Source organism: Urocitellus parryii, chromosome 11, assembly GCF_045843805.1.
Source record: "Urocitellus parryii isolate mUroPar1 chromosome 11, mUroPar1.hap1, whole genome shotgun sequence".
Lineage (NCBI taxonomy): Eukaryota > Metazoa > Chordata > Mammalia > Rodentia > Sciuridae > Urocitellus > Urocitellus parryii.
In genome coordinates, this window is record NC_135541.1 from 72,245,197 (window position 1) to 72,265,195 (window position 19,999).

The window sequence follows — 19,999 nt, forward strand, 5'->3', positions numbered from 1 at the left end:
CTGAGCTACTGGTAGCCTGAACATGGAATGGTTTCAGAAAGATCTTTACAATGTTTACAATCCACCATTTAATCGGGGGAAAAAATGTTTTCTTTTTTTTTTTTAGAAACACACAGTTAAGTCTGCATGTGATTTTAAGAAAAGCTCGTAGAGAAACTGTTCTGATGGCTATTCAACCTGCTATTTAGGGGATTCAGAAAGAGGCAGCATGAATGGCATCAATATCTAGCTTGGCAGCCTATAAAAAGGGGTGTACAGGATGTTAGAATAGATATGGTTGTTTGATGACATTTGGATGCCCTTTAGGACCTGTACACAGAAAGCAAAGCCACCTAACTGTCACAGCAGTGACTCTCAGGTTTCTCTATCACACAAGGGAACTGGACAGTTTCCAATCTCCATTGTAGACAGATTTGGCACAGAGAAGGAAAAAATCCTGGATTTGGTTGAGAAATCTTTGGAATCATATCTAAGCACAATCGGTATTCAACAAATATTTATCACTACTATGTGCCAGACACTGTTCAAGATGCCAAGGGTTTAGTAATGAAAAAAGGAGCCCACGCTCCTGCCCTCCTGGCGCTTACATTCTGGCAAAAGTAATATCATTCATTACTTTAGGCAAGCCATTTACTTTTCTGAGCGTCATTGCTTCTAACAATACATCTTTATTTATTGCTTATGTTGTGCCAGGTAACGGGGATATAATGGCCAAGCAAAGAGACATGTTCTTTCATTAATGGGCTTTCAGTCTGGTGGAAAAAAAGACAAATAATCACAAATATGTAACTACACAATTCTATATGCGCTAGAGGAAGAGTATCCACATCCTAAGGGTAAACAGAGGTTTAAAAGGTCAAGCAAGGCAAGACCCTTCAGGGAGAAGAGGTTTTACAGGTCCTGATTCTGCAGCAAGCCCACAGGAAGAGAAGAGATTCAAAGGGAAGATAAGAAGAGATTCAAAGGGGATGATCAGATTGGAGTTGATGTTGTTTTCTGGTCCTGGGGATTGAAGCCAGAGTCTCACACTAGCTAGGCAAGCACTCTGACACTGAGCAACATCCCTATTTATTTATCTGACATAAGGCCTCACTAAATTGCCAAGGCTGCCTCAAACTTTTGATACTCCTGCCTCTGCCTCTTGAGTAGCTGGGATTACAGGTGTGCACCACCACTTTTTATTTTTCTGGTACTGGGGATTGAACCTGAGCCACATCCCCAACCCTTATTATTTTTTGAGACAGAGTCCCACTAAATTGCCCAGGCTGGCCTCAAACTTGTGATCCTCCTGCTGTGGCCTCCTGAGTTACTGGGATGAAAGGCATATATCACCTGGCTCAGATTGAGTTTTTAACTATTTCCCTGAATGCTGTATGGAAATTCTTACAGCAGGTCAGACAAGAAAGAATGGTGGTTGAAATCAGAATGGAACCTGAGTTTGTTCCTTTGTAAGGAGTAATAAACTAAACTTAACGAGGTCACAAGGTTGCTATAAGAATCAAATGAGACAGTGCATACACAGCAGAAAAACTATCATTACTTATCATTAACAGGCTGTCTTAACCAAAGACATTTATTATCCTGAGGCCTAGGAGTAATGAAAGTCCCAGCGTGCTGTGGCTGTCAGCAGGAGGAAGTGAAAAGAGGAAGATTACTCCTAAACTGCTGTACTAGTGGGCAGGAATTTCATGTGAAGACTTGTGGGGAGGGAGGCAGAGGGAGGCAGGAGCCACAGAGGGTAGGAGGGAAGCAGAGCCGCTGGGCTCACTCTCTCCGGCTTGCACTGGCCACCTTCAAAGAAAAGGTAGACTGCCCCTCCAGGGCACAGCCCAGCCTCACCACCCGCTGTCTAGAATTCTTCCAGCAACCCAAGTGGATTCTAAAAGGCCCAGGCACAACAGACCTCATTCGCAAGTAAAATATATCAACACAGGGGAAGGAAGGCATAGATACATTTCACAAGTTGGTGAAAGACCACATTTTATTCAAATTCACAAGTGGATTTTTCACCACCTTGCAATACTCTAAAAAAAAAACACCTTTTCACATTTATAATTTTTGCATCCAAAGATTTCTGTTACTTAACATTTCTGAGGGTGTGTCCTTTTAAGCTAGAATTAATACAGAACTATATTTGGGAGTTCAAAACCTGGCATACCAGTCTCTACCTCTCACTCTCCTGTAACATGATAACAACACTTCGATTATAATATATGAGATAGAATGTGGACATGGTACTTAAAAATATTACTTACATTCTGTCCCACAGTCTTTTTTGCACACCGCCCCCTACCCCTGCTTGGCGTTGAGGATTGAACACAGGTCCTCAAGCTTGCCAGGAAAGCTTTCTACCACTGAGCTACCCCAGCCCCCAGTCCCACTGTCCATTTTAAATCAATAACAGTCACTGTTGTTTTAATGTTAAAAAACAGCCCCAAAACTTCCAAAAATAATAATAAGTCAATTATCAGTAGTGAGATCATACAAATTGTAGTTTATAGAAAGCTTCATATTCATTTTGAGATGAGACTTTATTATCTAGAATTTCAAAAATTCTCCCCATCACCAAAAAAATGATTCCAAATTCAATATAAGATCGAAGTCCTAATGATAGTCATGATATTGCAAAACTGCTTCCAAATGATGGGGAAGGCACGGTCTCAATATTTCTGGTATAAGTTATAGGGACCTGGCTACGTATCCTTCCTCCATTCTACTTTATGGTTCCCATATTAGCAGCAGAGGTTTAGCCAGGGGGCGGTGGAACTCAGCCTAGCACTTCCACCAAACCAACCCACCTACTTAGAATGAGGAACAAGCTGTCATCAAGAGGATTTATATCATGAAGCTGCAATTATTCCAGCAAAACTCAGCACACTTAACATTCCCAAGACGACAGTCATGATCCCCCAGGCCCTAGCAAGCACTGGACATTGACAAAAAGCTTCAGGTAGATCTCAGTGGTAGAGCACATCCCTAGCATATGCAAGAAACTGGGTTACATTCCAGCACCACAAAAATAAATAATAAAATATCATGCATACATTACAATAAAAGTAGTATGGATGAATGATAAATTGTTACAACATGTCTTGATAGCAAATGATAAATCAACAGATAATGGTTGGACCTTAAGGCACCCTCAAAGCAATAGTGGGCAGGAGTTCTACCATCAATGTATTTTATGAATTCAGACATTCTAGGACTTACTAGCTTCATCTCTATTATTAAAATATTAAACAATTTTTATTCTACATCTTACATATAATTGTCATTATATGGACTCATGACCAATCCTGAATCCTCTCTAGAAAACAAGACTTCAAAAATATCTGTGGAGAGGTTGGGGCTGTGGCTCAGTGGTAGAGAACTTGCCTGATACATGTGAGGCTGTGGATTCAATCCCCAGCACCATCACACACACACACACACACACACACACACACAAAATAAATAAATAAATAAACTTTGAAATGCATAATCATATCATGGCTAGCAGCAATAACTTTAAGTTAGAAACTATTATTCAACAATCACATTCAACTTGATAACATACAAGTAAATAATATACCAATACTGCATTAGTGTGTTTAATCTATAACTTATTTGAACCAAAAGAATATTTAAATGTGGCATATTCCCAACAATGAAAATTATAAATCAAACGCAAAACTTAAATTTTGTCCAGATCTGCTCATTTTATCCAAACCTACCATTTCTATGCTCTTCTTCAAAGTCCAGGAACCCTACTCATTCCCGTCTTCTCATTCCAAAGCCACTTCTAATTAATCCCATCTCACCCTGAACACTGCCTCCTCAACATTTTGTGTATAATTTGTGCCATGTTAACTTCTACTCAGAGCCAACTCAGTATGTTACAGATAAACAAAATCCACTAGATTAGCAAACCAAGGATCAGAAAGACTCCATGACTGACTGGCCCACTGATGCACAGCTAGTTAGTGGTAAAGCCAAGGCTGTGGCTAAAGGAAGATATCAGGGCCACAGAGAAATTCTTCCCCTCTGTAATTATTCTGTGCTTATTCAAGTGTTTGTTCCTCATTCCCCTTCTTATTAGAGGCTCACACCCTACTTTCTTCTCTGACCCCACAGAATATCTGTTGACTACTGAGCCCCTAGGATATCATTCCATTCTCTCAAGCACCCTGTTTGCTCTTGCCTCCATTTAATTTTTTTAATTTTTATTTTTGGTGCCAGGGATTAAACCCAGGGACACTTAACCACTGAGCCACATTCCCAGCCCTTTCTTTTTCATTTTATTATTATTTAGAGACAGGGTCTCACTAAGTTGCTTAGAGCCTCACTAAGTTGTTGCAGCTGGCCTCAAACTTGCAATCCTCCTGCCTCAGCCTCCCTAGTTGCTGGGGTTATAAGCATGTGTCACCCACACCCAGGTATTCCATTTGAGAATGAAAAAAGTAAGGCTTCAAGATGCTAAGAAAGCCTGAGATCACCAACCATTAAGTCCTCGCACCAAGATTTGAGTCCAGGTCTAATTACATAGCCCATCCTCTTACCCACTACAAATTGGGGTTCCTCCCAAAACAGCTGGCTTCCAAAAAAGAAAAACGGCAGGGTCAGTGCCTAATCAAGAAACCACTGTGGTTACCAACCAGGCTCCAAATAGGCAGTCACTCTGGTAATAGGCAGTCTGATGAGATGTGACACAGAGACAACTTATTTTGCTTTGAAATCAGGCTTGCAAAAGCTTGACCAGCAATTATATTTACTTCATTCATTCAGTCATTCAACAAGCATTTATGAGCAAATGATAAACCAACAGATAAGGGATGGAACTTCAAGCATCTACCTCATGTTGGGCCTTGTTTAAGGAGCTGGACACAAAGCAATGAACTAAACACATCTGTTTTCAAAGAGTTTTACCTTCTGATGGAGGCAGACAGACAACAAATATATGTGACAAACTGTGGTAAGACCTAGAAAGAAAAATAAAGCAGGGTAAAGAGAGACAGTAATGAAAGGAGGGATGCTATTTTAGCAGGAGGCCAGGGGTGGCCTCCCAGATGAGGTGGCATGTAAGCACAGAGGTGAGAGCAAAGCTGTGATAACATCTGAGGGAAATGCATCCCAGGAAGTGGAAATAGCAATGGCAAAGGTCCTTGGTGCGTTCTATAGTGCTGTTGAAGCGTGCAGCCCCTACAGCCCACCAGGGTTCAAATCTCTGCTCTACTTCTTCCAAACAATGTAATTATGGGCAACTTACTTAAACCTCCAAGCCTGATCTGTAAAGCAGGCATAATGTGTCTGTCTCCCTCACAGAGTTGTTAGGAAGATTAAGTAAATTAATACCATTTAAAGCACTTAATACCCAGTATGTTGTTAGGGTTCAGGAAATGATAGCTATGATTATTGTGAACTAGTCATCGATAACTCAGCTCCATTCAGAACAATTCATTTTCAATTGGAGGTTTTGAATCCCAGGGTTAAATTACACTGCTTGGCTCTGTCCCTGGCCAACAACTTCCTCCTAAGCCTTAGACTTCCTTGGCTGGGCTTCCTGTCCTGAGGAGAAGAGTCCTGTATGGAACCATACTGATGTTATCTCACTAAGAAGGAGAGGCACTTTACTCTAGCCTTACTATCACACTAATATAAATTATGCTCTTCACTCCACACCCCCTGCCCTCCAGAATCCAACACCTCTTCAGGACAGAATTTCTCGCCCCTTAGGTGTAAGTTATTGGTTTCATAGGACTGGTCCCACCCATCTTCACTCCTCGTTGGCATCACTTGACAGAAGCAAGCAGCAACTTCAACTACAATCCTCCGTCTTCAGAAGGGTTCAAACTGCACTTCAAAATTAAGATGTTAATTTTTTTTTTTTTTTTACATCCTTTCTCCAATGTTCTTTTTACCTAAAACAAACATTTGTTTTCAAAGAAAACAGAACAGAAAAGCAAAACTCAAAAAAAAGCATCTGGCCTGGCAGTCTCAAGACTGTTCCTTGGAGCACAGAACCACCTCTAGAAGATACCAGAAGCCATCAAGGGCATGGGATCAGAGCTAAAGGAAGATATCAGGGCCACAGGGGAAATTCTTCCCCTCTGCCCAGTACCCTCTCCTCCAGCTCTGTCCCTTACTGCTCTGTTAATTTTTCATCTTTGTATCTGGATGGGTTAGAGGGCAAACCACAGGCAGAGAGAAACCACAGCAAGTCCATGCCTGTTAGAGGTAAAATGGGAATCTTCCCAAACCACTTGTAAGGCTGGAGAGAGCCCAGGGTTGCTCCTTCAAGTCAGACAATTAAAAAGAGATCCATGTTCTACTCCAACAAGTCTTAAATGAGGCTTTAAAAAATCAGATCCTCCTTCTTCCGGACAGGCCTGATGTGTTCCCTTTTGAATGCCCCGAGCATATGTTTAACTGGAGTATAATGAATCTATAAAATCTTACTTTTTCTCCCTAATTTATTCATTCCACGAATATTTAAGGAAGGGCCTTCTCTACACCAGGACTGTTCTTGACATGGGAATTGGATAAGGAACAAACATAAAAATCCTTGCCCTCATGTAACTTCCATTCTAGACAGGGAGACAGATTACAAACAAGATACAGAACTGTGTGTTAGGTAGAAATAAGTGCTAAGAAAACATACAAAGCACAGACATGCATGTGAGTCTTGCGTTTGTTTCCTTGTTGTGAGCCAGGACCTAAAAGAAGTGAATGCTATAGATATTTAGGAAGAAAACATTCAAAGTGAGAAAAAACAGGACACGTGAAGGCCCTGACACAAAGTGTGCAAGGAAACTCAGGAAACAGAAAGTAGTGCAGCTAGTACAGAGTGAGCAAGCAGCAGCAAGAAACCTGGGAATGGTCAGCTACCACAGAGGACTTCACAGATCACTGTAGGGATTCTGGCTTTTAAAGTGTGAAAAAGACAGGAGCAGTTGAGAGTGATAAGCAAGGCATGATGGGATCTGGCTTAGGTTTTATCAGAGTCACTCTGGCTATTGGGTGGAAACTAGATTACAAAGGGGTTAGGGAGAAAACTGCTCACTCACTGTGTGATCTTGGAAAGACCACCTATCCTCTATGGTTGTTCTCATCTTTAAAGGGCCTTAAAGAAGAGTATTCTAAGCCCTGCTCTAATCTCAAATTCTGATTCTGATTTGATTGCCTTCGTCTTGTCTATGATTATATTTATATCAACTATAATCCTGACCTTTCCTCAAAGCTTTAACTGCAGTGACACTGAGTCAAAGAATTTAATTTGAAAACACATATCATACATCAGGCCCATACTAGACACTCAGGATACAAAGACGGTAACACTCTGTTATGGTTTGGATCTTGAATGTCTCCCAAAGGCCTATATACTAAAGGAACAGTCCCGATGGTGGCAATATTGGGAGAGAGTAGAATCCTTAAGAGGTAGGGTCTAGTGGGAGGTCTTCAGGTCTTTGGAAGGGGATTATGGGATCCTATTCTCTTCCTCTTTTTTGCTTCCCAGACATGAGGTAAGTGGTTTTGCTCTGCCACACAGTCCCACCATGATGTGCTACTTCAATACAGGCCCAACACAACACGGTCAATAGATCATGGAGTCAAATCTCTAAAATTGTGATCTAAAATAAACCTTTTCTCCTTATCTTTTGTTATACTGATATATAACAGCATAACCGAAGGTCATTAAGGAAGTCCCCAATCTGAGACTGTGGACCACAGAGTAGTATTTGGGTTTGGGGATTAGTTTTAATGGAAAGACCTACAGAATAACCAGGTGTCACTGCAGAATAACAGGCTGCTGAAAATATAGGTATGAAATGAAGAAACTGGAAGTTCCTGACATAGACATGGCCAATGAAGCACGGAAATGAGCAACTAAAGGTAGATTGAGAAATGAAAAGAAAAGAAAGGGGAAATGCCGCTAATGATTTGTCTCCACCAAAACTCATGTTGAATTCTAATATCCATATTGAGGTACTAAGAGGATAGGAACTTGATCCAACCATGGTATTTGGATGCGGAGGGTGGAAGGTAATTAAGGTTAAACTGGACCATAAGGATGGGGCCCTAATCCAATGGGACTGTGGCTTTATAAGGGGAGGAAGAGAGACCAGAGCTAGAATGCTCTGTCTACCCCTGCACCTACCTAGAAATTCTGCAACAGGTCCCCCACCAGCAAGAAGTACCTCACCAAATGCACTCAATCTTGAACTTCCAGCCTTTAGAACTGTAAACTGAATAAACCTTATTCTGGATAAGTAAGCCAGTCTTGGCTTTTTTGTTACAGCAACAGAAAATGGACTAATACAAATGCCAACATGTGGGGATCCATCATGGAAAAGGAAGACTGCAGAGAGATCAGGAACATTCAAGGGAAAACCAGAAGTAACGTTGAGGAAACCAAGAGAATCAAATGTGGGGAAAAGAGGAGAGTAAAGCAAAAAAAACGCATGAGGGAAAGAACAATGAAGATGCTGACTGAAAGCAGGCTCAGAATTTTGCACTTTGCACCTTTTCTGGCTTGTCATGGTGTGGTGGGCGTGGGAGCCTGCCTGCCGCAGGCTGAGAAGTAAATGGAAGGTGAGAAGAAAAGAACCAAGAGCTAACACACCACCAGCTCTGGCAAGACTAGTTGTTATCAGAGATTCTGTACCATCAGGAAAGTCTTATTCAACACTCTGTGGAGGTGTAAGGTGTGAGAAACAGGAACCAAGAGCTGCTACTGGGGGATGATCTTCTGGTGATGGAAAGGATGTTTCTTAGTTACCCACCCAGGTCTCATAGGACCACTAATCCTGAAACTAGCAGCAGGCATTCAGAAAGGCTAGTTGCTTCTAATAAGTATCGAGGACAACATATCCACCCACGTATTGTCCAACTATTAGACCTCTTCTCACACTCACATCCTTGCCTTTTCTCCCTTAGCAGAATACTGCTGAGCAGTAAGGACTGCATTTCAGCTGAAAGGAAGGTAAGTGTAACAAAAGTCCATAGCACCAACGACCACGTGTGATACTGTGGATCTATGGATCCATAAATTGCATCAATCAGATAGAAAAGGGCTTCACCAAAAATCCAAGCTGGGACCCAGAACACTGGGCCCAGAGCAGTTAGTGTCAGCAGAAGTTGCCTAACTGCCCTTCGATGTGCTCTCTGAGAAAAAGAAAAGAGCCAAAAGAGGAACAAGTCTTTAATCCTAAAATTATTCTGAATTTCCAATACAGAACACTTGAGAAACATCTGAATTCAACAGAAAAACTAGCAGATTCTTTAAAATGTGCATCTACAATTCTTTCTCCTAGACCCTCTGCAAAAAAAAGCAACCTAACTCCCAAATGATCATTTTTCTTGGCTTAACTTCACTATTTTTTGTGATACATAATTGGAAACAGACTGATTTTTCCTGGCTTTTAGAGAATAAGATCCTTCGGGGTTATAAGAATTGCCAGTTATAGAACCTCAACTTTAGCAAAAATGTCTTTTGCAAAGCTCTTATCTATGTACCTACTTGAAATCTATATTAATTCCAAAGAAAACATTTAAATCCCTTATTATTATGCAAAAGTGAACTTTCTCCTAATAAATCGGAGACCTCCCTCCCTCTCCTCACCTCTCTACCCATTTAAGCTAAGTGAAATCCTGCTTTGAGTTCACTTATTTCCCATTCAGACATTACCAAAAGCCCCACCCAACATGGTATCTACATGGGACACTTTCTAGAGGTATTTTCAATAATCTAGTAGAACTGGTTCTAAAGAAACCCTCTTCACTTAGCCCATAATAAATTTAATGTCTTGAGCATCTTAGAGAGTGAATATATCAAGCAATGAAATAAAGATGCCAACGGTCTGAAAAAGGCATAAATATAGGAAAATGTGAAATGTAAGAAGTTGGTCATCCTTACCTTGGCTCTTGTCAAAAACATCATGTCCTGCAACTGTGGTAGATAATGTCATGGGTTAAAAACAAAAAGACAGGTGTATCCTCACAAAACAAATCGTTCTTCATGATTCATATAGTATATTATGAATACATGACAAGTAACAATTTCTTGAAGGTCACAAAACTCATAAAACTAATAGGAATACTTGTTCAAAAAGCCTTTGGCAAAAAGAGAGACCAGCAATAATAAACATGTTCATTTAGAAGATCAGAAACTTCTCCCACACACATAGGGAAGACCTTACACTGCAATGATGAAAAATGTTTGTAATGAGTCAATGGTGCTTTCCCTCCAAGTTGCATTTAATTTGCCAGCCAACTGCACAAAGTCTAATATAACAAAATGAAAGATTTATACTTCGTAGACACTCAAGAGTTTTGTGTTTGAGCAGGTTTTGTTTTACAGAAAAAAAAAAAGCATAAAAATGAGATAACATAACAACACTGAGGATCATGCCAAAAAACTTAGGATACTACCACATGAACATGGAGCTTTGTAATTAGAATCTAAGTATCTCACCTCAAATAACCTTCCAGTATAAGGGGTAAAAAAAGCCACTTTCTGCTCTAAAAATTATCATACACTTAGATAATTATGAAATGAAATTTGCAAATAGCCACCAGTGCATTTTTGCTTCCAAGGACCAATATCATACTGTCAAAATACATAAATCACTAAAAATGCTAATAGAATGATACTCTCCAAAGGGACTCTTTTCACACACCAAATGGAATTAAGTATTCATCAAGTTTCCATTAATAAAATAGTGAAAAAGAAATCCAAGGGGATGTGGCTCAAGCGGTGGCGCACTCGCCTGGCATGCGTGTGGCCTGGGTTTGATCCTCAGCACCACATACAAACAAAGATGTTGTGTCCGCCGAAAACTAAAAAATAAATATTAAAATTCTCTCTTTAAAAAAAAAAGAAAAAGAAAAAGAAATCCAAAGTTCTGTTGGGCCCTCCACTCTGCCTATCGGTAGTGTTGGCCTTCCTGTCTGAAATTGCAGACCATCTCCCAAGGTAATCTGATCAACAGGGAAGCTCAAGGACTAGTGTCTGTGAAGATTGTTTTCTAAAGATCATTTTTTTCAGGAACTAATCAACTTAAATGTGTTTTTACAAATGGTCTATCTGCAATTTTACACCAAAACCTGACCTTCAGCATATACAAGATAAGCAAATTAGGTACTTGGAAAGACAGAAAAGCAAGTGCTTCATCCTCCTGACACAGCTCCTAACTTGAAAGGCCCTTCTCACTAAGAGTCCAGTGTTCAAGAGGTAGGGAGAGCACATGCTTCTGCATTATCTTTTTTTTATTTATTTATTTGGGGTACTGGGGTATCCTTTTTATTAAAGTAAATATAGGGCTAACATTTCAGACTTAATTCTAAATTATTATCCTGGCAACACTTTAACATTAAATTTGAAAATGAACTTTGTTCCACTCAACATATCACTCAGAGTGCTCTTTCCAGATTAGGAGATTTCAACATAAAGGAATCACCACAAACAATACTAGATATTAACTTATCCCTACCTATACGGTTATTATCATCTGAAAGATATGTCAGGATGGACTGATATGTCTGGAGCTCCTGTTCCAGGCCTTCCATTTAAAATATGGTCTCTATCATATTTAGGTAACTGTCAACCTATTAAGTCTCCATCTCTAGCCTAGAAAGCTAAAGAATAAAAAATGTTGGATAAGGTCCAAACAAGAGTTGCCTCAGGCAGAATTTATATCAATGTTGTTTTAAACACAAAATATTGCACACATCTTGGCTGAGAGAGCAAGAGATCAATTACTAGTCCCTAAGATGGAGAGGGAGAATGGTTGGAAATCTGTGCTAAATCTTAAGAAAGGACTTTGCAAGAAGAGAAAATAAAGCTCAATGTCAGTTAACAAGCAAATGTGCTATTTCAAAAAAAATAGAAAACAAGAAATCTAGAAATGAACAGAGCCCAGGAAATGGACCCGGATCCTTTTTGTAAAGCCTTTCCAAGTGGTGTTAATTTATTTCATCTTGACTAGAAACTGAACAAATTAGCAACAGCTTGTGTTTTATGAAATGCTACAAAGTAACAGTGCTCTCATTCCAAGTGTTACTCTGAAGATGTGGAACCCCAGAAATTACTGCCATTCATCTTAGTACATTTAATTTTCTTCCAATGTCGTAAACGCCCTTACTAAATCCGTTAAAGGCTCACTATTATTTGTTAAAGGCTAGCTTTTCATATGACCCTAGATTCACTCATACATTCCAAATTGCCCACATTCCTAATGGCAATACGAGATTGCTTTTTAAGTTAAAGATCCTTAAAAACACTTATCCAACTCATTACAAAATTTTCTAACATTTTTTAAATTTAAAAAAATTAAAAACATTTGAAAATATAAGGAAAATCTACCATTAAACTGACCAAAATTACAATATTACTACTGTTAAAATAATTATTAGAGCAAAAAAGAAGACTGTCCTCTTTTAACTAATAAACTTGGTAATTATAAATTTTCATCCATTAGAAATGAAAAGACAGGGGGCTGGAGATGTGGCTCAGCGGTGGCGCGCTCGCCTGGCATGCGTGCGGCCCGGGTTCGATCCCCAGCACCACATACCAACAGGGATGTTGTGTCCGCCGAGAACTGAAAAATAAATATTAAAAAAAATTCTCTCTCTCTCTCTCTCTCTCCCCTCTCTCCCCTCTCTCACTCTCTCTTTAAAAAAAAAAAAAAAAAAAAGAAATGAAAAGACAGAAACATACATATCATAATGAATTATCAAGAACTGGTAATTCAAAGTGACTACAGAACAGAATCGTCCAGGAAAAATATTACAGCTATGTTACAACTTACCCAGCCATTCTGTGAATTCTAATTATTCTGTCTTCTATGCTTAAAATATAAAGTCAGAACCTTTCACAGATTTATGATCCCAGGAAGTTGGTCATCCCTTACATACTAAAAGAAGTCAGTAATGACCTGCAAAGGACATTTTTTAGTTCCCTGGGCTCTCAGGCAAGCAGTCACCTGACTTTTACAAGCTACAACCAAGTTTCATACAAAAAGGAAAGATTAATTCCTTGGAGTCTTAAAAAGAATGGGACAATAGCTTCCTTCCAGCAAACCAATTTTGTCAATCTTTAAAGGTTTTGGGTGACAAAGCCCTAGGCATCCTTAAGGCATCTTAGCCCCCTGCTAAGATGAATAAGTATAGTTAATTTGCTGAACTCTAAAACCAGAAACCATAAGCCAATTAGTGAGTAGGAGGTTGATAAACATTTGTGGAGAAAGTAAACTAGATGGGTGCATGGAAGACTAATGAGATCCCAAATAAATGCTACCCTGTAGTAAGTACAATGGTAGAAATTTTGAAAGAAGGGGCTAAATTTGAAAGTCACTTAAAAATAGGATCCACATGACCCTAACTTTATGAAGTAAAGTTAAATCAAAACTGTGTGATACACAAGAAATAAGAAAGGAAAATGGCCTATAAAATGGCAAAGAGAGAAAACTTAAATTGTCAGTTTGACTAACTTGGGGTGGGAGAGGATACTGGGGATAGAACCCAGGGATGCTTTACCCCTGCGCTACATCCCCAGTCCCCTACACCCACCTGGCTTTTTTTTTTAAACAGTGTCTCACTAAGTTGCCAGGGTAGCATCAAACTTGCAACCCCCTGCCTCAGCCTCCTGAGTTGCTGGGATTACAGACATGTGCCATCAAACCTACCTTCCAAGCATGTTAACTCTTAAATATTGTTTACACATGTATTTATAGGTATAGCCACCCATAGATACATCATAGATACCTATGCTGACATTGAATATGATAAATTGAACATCCCTAATCCAAAATAAAATATGCTCCAAAATTCAAAATTTTTTCAGAACTATTATGACATCACATTTGGAAAATTATTCGTCTGACCTTATGTGATGAGTCAAAGTCAAAAAAAAAAAATATTAAAGGGCTGGGGATGTGGCTCAAGCGGTAGTGCGCTCGCCTGGCATGCGTGTGGCCCGGGTTCGATTCTCAGCACCACATACAAAGATGTTGTGTCCGCCAATAACTAAAAAATAAATATTTAAAAAAATACTAAAAATGCTATATAAAATTACCTTTTGGCTATAAAGTCTATATGAAACAAATTTTGTGTTTAGATTTGGATCATTTTCTCAGGTCATCTCATCATACATGTGCAAATATTTCAAAATCTGAAGAAATCCAAAACACTTCCAGTCACAAGCATTTCAGATAAAGCATATTCAACCTATACTAAAATATATGCCTCTGAAGAATGCACAGTAATAGAATTGTTGTAACTTAGGGTGAACAATCTTCTATTGTCTTGCTCTTGAAAGATGTTAATGAAACATAATAATAACAGAACTGTGAGTGCACTAGTCTGAGAACAATTCATTACAACCGGTTTTATATAAGAAGTTAAATAGCCAGGCAAAGATGATGGTGCACACCTGTAATCCCAGCAGCTTGGGAGGCTGAAGAAGGAGGTTGGTGAGTTCAAAGCCAGCCTCAGCAATTTAGCGAGACCCTAAGCAACTCAGAAAGACCCTGTCTCTAAATAAAATATAAAAATGGTCTTGGTATATGGCTCAGTGGTTAAGCCCCTCTAGGTTCAATCACCAGTACAAAAGAGAGGGTGGGTATATTGAGAGAGAACGTTAAATAAGGAGAGTTACAAGAGGATTCGGGATGGATTTCCCTGGATTACCAGTTTTTTCAATAACATGAAATACTATTCAAACTACACAAAATTATTCTACATGCATACCTCCTAAAGAAAACAAATTGAAAAAAAAATAAGAAGAACATGGATGTGTGTATTTAATATCTATCCAGCCACCCTCGGGTTTTTGACACATCCAATATACAGGCCCTGTCCTCAAAAATCATTGTTATTTTAATGGGTTGAAATTAAATACAGTTCTTTTATTGCAAATGCAAAAAGCAACTTGGTTATTTTGATAGAAGAAGGCACAACATTTTTCTCTTCTAAAATGTATGTTTAACACCTTCCAAACTGGTTTGTATGATTTATAGACATTAATAGTATTTTGTGCTCCCCCTATTGGTTAATATTAAAAATAACAATGAATTCCCCAGGGATTGCCTTTGAAGTTCTGGTGTTCAAAAGTTAAGTTGGTGATTTTATATTTAAAAACATGAGCCGAATCAACAGTTGTTAAGCAAAGCTGCCATATAATGGTCAGATTCCATCACAACAGGAAAAATTAACGCTGACAAATGGCAAAGACAAAGTAAAGGGCAAAAAATATGCTGAAGCTTTGAAACACTAAACAATGTAGAAGTAAAGCCAAAAAGCAGAGAAGACCAAGAAACAGAGCAACATCCTTTAACTGACACAATGGCATGAAATCAATTCCATTTTAATAGCCCTTAAGGGGGTAAGAATTATTTCCCTACCTCCTGTGCCAGCCTCAAGCTGTTTCCTAAGGAAGCCAAGTAACGGTGATCAACAATGTCTGGAAAATTAATAAAAGAAATTAAGAATAAAGATCCATATTAACACAAGTCAGTTCTATTTATAACTATTTGGAACCAGTTTCAGAGGAACTGAAATTTTATATATACATACATATATTTTTTTTCACCTAAATTAATCACAGATATGTTATCTAAGTTTCAAAAGATGTGTTGAACTCAGAAGGGAAGCTGGGTGATGAGTGAAGGTCATCTATTCATCACACACAAATCTGACTGCTCTCTGCCCAGCTGATCAAGCTAGTTGAGGAGTTAGAACTAATGGAAAGTTGGGCATGATCTTGGGCAAGTAACTTACCCTCTACAGTCTTATCTGTAAAATGGGTCTATTAATAGTGTTTTTACAATAGAGTTGATGTGATGCTTAAGTGCCACCAGGTCAGTACAAACACAAAATTTCTGGTACATAGGAAGGGCTCAATAAACGTCAGTTATTACTACCGAAAAGATACAGGTGAATTCACACTGAAGTAACTGCAGTATGAAATACCCTTTCAGGAAGATGACAAGATCTTGATCTGTTTTGTGACGACTTCTATCCTCCCAAACCTATCACTTCATCTAGTGAAGATGGAACTCAGAAAACGCCTGGTTCCGCATCTCAATCTGTCCCTCCTATAGTCCCCCTACCCTCACCGCTGTGTCACGCCAATGCTGGGACAAGCACTGCTAACACCTGGCAACGCTTCCCTGGAGCCAGGCACTGCTCTAGCACCTTGCACAAAAAAACTCGTTCAATCATCACAGCAACATTTAGGGGACCAGTACTGTTATTCCCATTTCACAGCTAAGGAAAAGGGACGATTATACTGTCGTAGCTTTCTGTATGAACCCCAAATCTATAGGGTTCTATTCTGCCAAGGTAGGGCCTGCTTGACATGCCGGTTCCCCTACACTATGTGATTCCGGAAAGTGCCCTAATAAGAACAAGTCGGATTCTTCTAGCAATAGCCCAAGATTTCCAAGTTTGTCGGAACCAAGTTAACACACTTAAGAGAGCCTTCAAAATAAATCGCGATGAGCGGCCAAGTTAATGCGGGTGAGTACTCCGCTGGGGCTGCAGCAGCAGCGCACGGCACAACCCGAGGAGCACCCTCGGGGTGCGGCCGGCTAGGAGCGCCGGGTCGCGTGGGTGCGTGAGTCCTGGAGACGCGGCCTCTGCCACAGCAATTGAATGCAAACCCACAACAAACCTTTCCCACTGACGCTGTCACGCGCAGGGAGGGAAGTGGCCTGCGCACCCCACAGAGGTCAGAAGGAACCACAAAAAGGAAGAGTGAAAGCGGGCTTGGAGAATCCCTCCCCAGCAGTGCGCATCGCCCCGAACGCTGGCCACCGGTGACGGCCGCTTCCCACGCACCTCAGGTCCTGGCTCCTCCGAGTATAAACACCGTCAGACCAAGGCCGCCCTCCCAAGTCCAGGGGTTCTGCCGTCCGAGGCGACCCCAGCAGCTAAGCACCAACAGCCCGCGCTCCAGGGACTCGCAACGCGCAGCCTGCAGAGCCCGCGGCCCGGCGGGTGACCAGCAAGCTGCACAGCCAGGGAGTCCCGGCTGGCACTGCAGAGCTGAGCGGACCAGCCGGCACGTACCTCCAAGGCGGTGTGTCAAGAGGAGATCCACCCGCGGCAAATTGGAGGAAAGCAGAGCAAAGTTTCCCCGCCCAGCTCTCGGCGGCTGCGAGCTCCGGCAGCTGCTGCGCCGCGGCGCAACTACGCCATCCCGACCCGCCGGGGACTTTCACCTCCTGCAGGGAGCTCCGAGAATCACGCAGGGAAAGTGGCCGGCACGAGAGCCACCGACTTCCCTCCCTCACTCTCTGAGAAGAGGAAAGTGCCGCTTGGCGTCCCCGAAACCCTCGATTACCCCCATCGGGCCGACCCAGCGCATTCGCTCTCGCTCACACACACACGCGGGCGGGGTCGGGCAGGACGCCACAGCAATCAGCGCGCGGGGGGAAGGGCGCTTCTCCGCTGCGTCCCCACCGGGGGCTCTGGGCCGCCCAGAAACTCCTCCTCCCGCCTCCCGCCTCCTCTCTCCTCCCCTTAGCCTCCCCGGCTGATGGATGAGCCCCAAGAGCAGCTCAAGCCTGCGTCTCCCTTCGGGCGGAGAAGCCAAGGAAGAGAAGGAGCTCCGGGTGCGGCCGGGCTCAGAGCGCCCAGGTTGGGACAGTGGGTAGGAAGAAGAGCGGGCAACGCGCTACGAACTACAGGACTCGCTCCCTCAAACTAGATCCTGCAGACTTTCCAGCTCTGGAGGAGCTGAGTTTTTATTTGGCTCATCTGTCTCGATATAAAAATTCTAAAACCGCAGATAAACTCATCACACCCTCTGCCCACGCCCCAGTACAGCACCCCCGCCCCCGCACACATAAATTCTGCCCTATTTGTTTTTTCCCCAACCTCTAATCCTGCTTGTTATCTCAAGGTACATTCTGACTGTGAACGCTAGCAGTCTTTTCTCTTCCTTGCTGACAGTTGAGGCTGCACTACCCTGCCCTTTCCCCAGCTAGCTAAATAAATTAATTACATATAATGGAACGAGATCCGCATTTCTGGAGTCACCCTAAGGTCGGCCGGCATGGTGAACAACAGGTGGGCGGTGCGACGTCCAGCATGCAGGTGCCTGTGAACTGCAACCTGCAGGACTTGAAAGGGTAATGAAAACACTGCTTTGATCCTCTGTTTACACCCCGTATTTGTATTAAAAGGTATACAATATAACAGGACACTCTTGTACAAATAGGCAGGTGAATGACCATGAACTGAATGGCGTTTCATAAACATGACTTCCAATCCTGGCTCTGCCATTGGATTAAGTAGTTAAGGGGTAGAGCACTTACCTAAGCATGAGCAAGGCCCTGTGTTCAATCTCTAGTTTGTTTGGTTGTGGGGTTTTTGTTTGGTTGATTGGTTTGGATTTGTTTGCTTTTGTTGATGTTGTTATTGTTGTTTGGGTTTTTTTGTTGGTTGGTTGGTAATGAGTATTGAACTCAAGGGCACTCCACCACTGAGCCACATCCCCAGCTTTATTTTGTATTTTATTTAGAGACAGGGTCTCACTGAGTTGCTTAGCACTTCGCTTTTGCTGAGTCTGGCTTTAAATTTGCAGTCCTCCTCTGTCAGTCTCCAGAGCCACTGGGATTATAGGCCTGTGCCACTGCTACTGGCTGAGTCCCTAATAACACACACACACACACACACACACACACACACACACACAGAGAGAGAGAGAGAGAGAGAGAGAGAGAGAGAAGTCAAGTCCTAGATAATTTAGGAGTGTCTTTAAAGACTGATAAAGTGACTGCTCTTTGTGGAACCACATTCACACTATCCATGATCAGCTTTTGAAGAAATAACTCTATACCAGGCAGGATACAAAATATTGTATACATATGGACTCAGCGCTATAAACCCTATTATAAAGGGAAGTCATAACTTACCCAAAGTATATGCTATTAAGTGGGAGGACCAGGATTCAAACCCACTTTTGCCTACCTTGGAACTCAAGCCTTCAATAACCTGGTTATACTACCTGTCATCAAAGGTTTGCATATTGGCAAAATTAAATGGCTTTTTTAAAATTCAGGAGTAGTTTTAGTAGATGACATGGGAAAGCACAAGAAATTTATATTAGTGTGTACAAAACTAATTTGGTTTTCAAAGGCTGAGGTTTGAACTTGGAACCTCTGGTATTCTAAGCATGAGTTTCACCACTGAACCACACCCCCAGCCCATCATTAAACTGATAATATTGTTAGTAGAAATCCTAGCTGAGCACAGTGGAGCATGTCTGTAATCCCAGCAACTTGGAAGCCTGAGGTAAAGAAGATCATAAGTTCCAGGCCAGCCTGGGCAACTCACTGAAGCCCTGTCTCAAAATAAAATTTTAAAAAGGGGCTGAGAATGTACCTCGGTGGTAGAGCACCCCTGGGGTTCAATCTCCCCAGGGTTTTTGTTTTTTACTGCAAAAAACAAAAACAAACAAACAAAAAATATTAGCAGACAGAACAACCAATATTATTAGCAGACAGAAATCCAGGTATCTGAAGCATAGAGTTTAAAATAAACTTAAATTTTTGTTTATCTGGAAAAGCTCCTCAAAAATCCCCGTCTTCCCCCCGCCTCCCTTTTTTTTAGACAGGGTATGGTTTTGTTGTCCCCACAATCCTCAAACTGGCAATCCTCCTGCCTCGCTCCGCCTTGGGAGTAGTTGGACCTACAGGCTCGTATCACCATTCATAACATTAGCTAATTACTAAAGGGGTGGATCCTTTTCTTTCATTGTTCTTAAAATGTGGGACTCTTTTTGAGTTATAATATTTGTTCATATACCAGCTTCCTTTTAGTCCAAGATGGTATCTTGATCATTTGTTCTGATCAATTCGAAAAGAATTATAAACAGAGGGCTAAAATAAAGATGTGCTTTATCTTACTTGCATAAAAAATGTTTGCAGAAAATCTCTGTGATTTACGTAGGCTGTGTCTATCACAAGGAACCCCCCCTCCTCCCTGCCAGGTATGGACCTGCTCCATGACTCATAGA

At 41.2% G+C, this 19,999-nt stretch overlaps 1 protein-coding gene across 5 annotated transcripts in view; it reads right to left on the reverse strand.

Moving 5' to 3' along the window:
* Positions 1-17,341, reverse strand: part of Tgfbr3 (transforming growth factor beta receptor 3) — a 188,623-nt gene extending 171,282 nt beyond the window's left edge. Inside the window, exons 1-2 of one of the 5 annotated variants that reach the window (XM_026403096.2) lie at positions 17,047-17,341; positions 15,378-15,436 (exon numbers count right to left, since the gene is read on the reverse strand). The gene's annotated coding sequence lies outside the window, so the exon portion shown is untranslated. Of the gene's footprint in view, positions 1-12,785; positions 12,805-15,377; positions 15,437-16,815; positions 16,908-17,046 lie in introns of those variants that run through there. The other 4 variants (XM_026403097.2, XM_026403098.2, XM_026403099.2 and 1 more) reach the window with 4 other exon arrangements.
* Positions 17,342-19,999: the final 2,658 nt, after the last annotated feature.